Below are 3748 nucleotides of genomic sequence, written 5' to 3'. Positions count from 1 at the left end.
CAGGGAGGACTCTATTTCTACTGGGTTTATTTCTTTAGGTGGGCGAGAGAGAGCATCTGCGTTTGAATTTTTTATTTCTTTTTTATATTGAATGACATAGTCGTACTTCTGTAATTTTAATTTCCATCTGAATAGTTCTGAGTAAGGCTCCTTGATCGAAAATTACCATTGAAGAGGTTTATGGTTCGTTACTGTGGTAAATTTCTTACCAAACAAGTATGGTCGAAAGTACTTTGTTGCTCAAACGATGGCTAGAAGTTATTTTTTTATTGTTGAATAGTTACATTTGGCGGGATTGAGCGTTCGACTTGCGAATGAGATAGGGAGATCTTTACCTATGGTTCTTTGAGATAGTACGGCACCAATCACATAGCCTGCAGCATCCATGATTAAAATGAAGGGTTTATTAAAATCGGGATACTGAAGTATAGGATCATTTATAAGCAAGCTCTTGCAAAGGTTGAAGGTTTCCATACATGGTTTATCGTGGATAATTTTTGCGCCTTTTTTTAAACTCCAATTAAGGGTTTCGTTATTGTTGCAAAATTTTTGATAAATTTCCTGTAATAACCAATGAATCCAAGGAATGACTTAATATCTCTAGAAGTTTTTTTATCGCTTCAATCTTTTTTGGATTTGGTTTTATACTATCAGGAGTAACAATATGGCCTATAAATTTGACTGTTTTCTTGAGAAATTCTGATTTATCTAATTGGATCTCATATTATAGGAATCGAGTCGGTAGAAAACTAATTTTAATGAATTTATGTGTTCTTGAAGACTAGTCGAGTAAATTATTATATCGTTCATGTAAAGTAAACAAATTTTTCCTTGTAGTCCTGGTAAAATGTTGTCCATAGCGCGTTGGAATGTTGAAGGGGCATTCTTTAGTCCAAAAGGCATACGGGTATATTCGTAATGTCCGTTTTCGACATTAAAAGCTGTTTTAGGGATACTTTTTGGATCCATCTCTATTTGATGAAATCCGCTAGCTAAGTCTAAGGTGGTGACGTATTGACTTCTTCCTAGCTTATCTAATATTTCAGTGATATTAGGTAAAGGATATCGATCATTTATTGTCTTCTCATTTAGTTTTCGATAGTCGCTCACTATCCTCCATTTTTTTTCTTTGAAGCGTCCATCTTCTTTGGAATTATCCAAACCGGTGAGCTCCAAGGGGAATAGGAAGATTGAATAATTCCGTTTTCTAACATTTCATTAATTTGTTTATTGATTTCCTCTTTGTGTACAGGGTGTTCAAATAACGGAGGACATCGGCTGTATCTGGGAAACTACTCATTATCGGGTCTGGAGAAAAAAATATTATAGCTAAATCGGCGATGAGGAATCACTGGAAAATATTTTCAAGATTGTAACCATGCCGTTAGGGGGCGTTTTTTACATGACAAATCAATAAAAGACGATTTTTAGTAAAATTATTTGGAAAATGTATATTTTAAAAATGAAATATCAATTTTTGCGACAATTTGTCACAACTTTTGTAGGAAGAGTTTTTTTTAATTTTTTTAAACTGAAGGGTGGGGGAAGCTCAAAAAATTCAGTTTTCTCGACATTAGCTAAAATATAAAACTATATTGTAATACCTCGTTGGAAAGGTCTTTTTGCAAGATGTGACAATTATCTCACTTCACGTTAATGCGACACAAATACCGCTAGGTGACACAATTTAAAATATATGGCCATTTTTCAAGTTATGTCAAAAAACTTAAATGAACGGGTATATCTTTTGTTGCACCATTCGAAAGAGCGTTAAATTCTGCTTAATATAGTCAAACCCTAATGCAAATATCTTTATGTGGTAGTAAATTATTGCGGTTTGAAAAAAAGGTTTTCTTACGCATGAAACAAACCAGCTTCGCTTATGAATCAAGTAGGCTATTATTTAAATACGGTTTAAATTAATCCTAATAACTTCAAAAAACAACTAAGATTAAAAGAAAAACATTAAAATGAAAAAATAATTAATTATTTTTAAGATGCTCAAATTGTTTCCCATTATTTTCAATGCACAATCGAAGTCTCTCCTTTGTAGAAAAAATTGCAGTCTGGTGTCTGTGGGTCTAAGGTGATTGATGTTACGGCATTTCGGATTCTATTTTTATGTCTTCTTTTGTAGTTAGTTTTCTTTGAAGGACTAGGTCTTTTAATCTACACCATAAATAAAAGTCCAAACACGTAAGATCTGGCGACCTCGCCGGTCATGGAAACAAACTTCCCCTGCCTATCCACTTTCCGGAAAATGTAACATCCAGAAATTTTCTCACATTAAGAGCAAAATGCGCTGGGCAACCGTCGTGCTGAAAATGTATTTCCCGTCGTATTTGAAGATCAATTTCTTCCAATAGCACTGGTAACTCATTACGCAAAAATTGCAAATAACCAGTGCCATTCAATGTTTTCAATGCTTTGAAAAAATAGGGTCCGATAATTATTCCATTAACTATCCCACACCATACATTAATATTCCATTGTCCTTGATTATGCATTTCTTGCATCCAGTGTGGATTAGTTGGTGACCAATAGTGCATATTGCAGAGATTCACATCACTATCGCTTCTAAATATTGCCTTATCTGTCCACAAAATCCTTAAAAGAAAATTTTGATTCTCTTGGGACATTTTAATTAACCAATGACAAAAATCCAAGCGTCTGTCAAAATCTTCTTCTCAAAGAGCTTGATGTAAAACTACATAATATGGATGTAATCTAAAAGAAATCATAATTCAAAAACACCTTGTAACTATGGAAAAATAACAAAATTCACATAAACCGGTGATCTTTTAGAATATTATACATATACTGATCCAGTAGAAATCCCCATGTCTCGGGATATGGTCTTAATGCTAATACGGCTATTAAGTTCTATGCATGCCAGCACATTTATTATGTTTTTCTTATTGCGGCCTTTTCCTTGACGTCGGTGCTTTTGGGATTTAACACCATGGTATCGTAAATGAAAAGCTAATTTTCTAAAATTCCTTAGATTTATAACTTCTTCTTTCTGAATATTTTAACGCAAAGATCCTTGCTGCTACTGTTGAATTTTGCAAAACATTCAAAATAAACTGCAAGCATATCGAAAGCTTCCTCGTCCGAAATTGGCATTTTTTTATCACGATCAAAAAGTTTACCAAAATCAATGTCAATATAATAATCTTGTGGATAAAAATGGTTTTATGGAAATGCCTATTCATTTGTTTTAAATTTGTGACGTAGGGAGCATAGCTACACTCACGGTCTACTAGATTTATAACCGAAGCAGGTTTGTTTCATGCGTAAGACATTTTTTTTTCAAACTGCAATAATTTACTACCACATAAAGATATTTGTATTGGGTTTTGACTATATTAAGCACTATATTATAATTTAACGCTTTTTCGAATGGTGCAACAAAAGATGTACCCTTCCATTTGAGTTTTCTGAAATAACTTAAAAAATTATCATATATTTTAAATTGCGCTACCTAGCAATATTTGTGTCGCATTAACATGAAGTGAGATAATTGTCCCATCATAAATTGCAAAAAGACCTTTCCAACGAGATATTACAATATAGTTTTATATTTAGCTAATGTAGAGAAAACTGAATTTTTTGAGCTGACATTGGAAGCTTCCCCCACCCTTCAGTTTCAAAAAATTAAAAAAAACTCTTCCTACAAAAGTTGTGACAAATGGTCTCAAAAATTGATATTTCATTTTTAAAATATACATTTTCCAGATAAATTTTA

General features: G+C 32.8%; 1 pseudogene; it reads right to left on the bottom strand.

Annotated features, from left to right (window-relative positions):
- Positions 1-2096: 2096 nt before the first annotated feature.
- LOC136410545 (uncharacterized) lies at positions 2097-2639 on the bottom strand (annotated as a pseudogene).
- Between the last annotated feature and the right edge of the window lie 1109 nt (positions 2640-3748).

Source organism: Euwallacea similis, chromosome 8 (genome assembly GCF_039881205.1).
Source record: "Euwallacea similis isolate ESF13 chromosome 8, ESF131.1, whole genome shotgun sequence".
Lineage (NCBI taxonomy): Eukaryota > Metazoa > Arthropoda > Insecta > Coleoptera > Curculionidae > Euwallacea > Euwallacea similis.
Note: the sequence above shows the minus strand (reverse complement) of the source record. Positions and strands in the feature narration are given on the sequence as shown.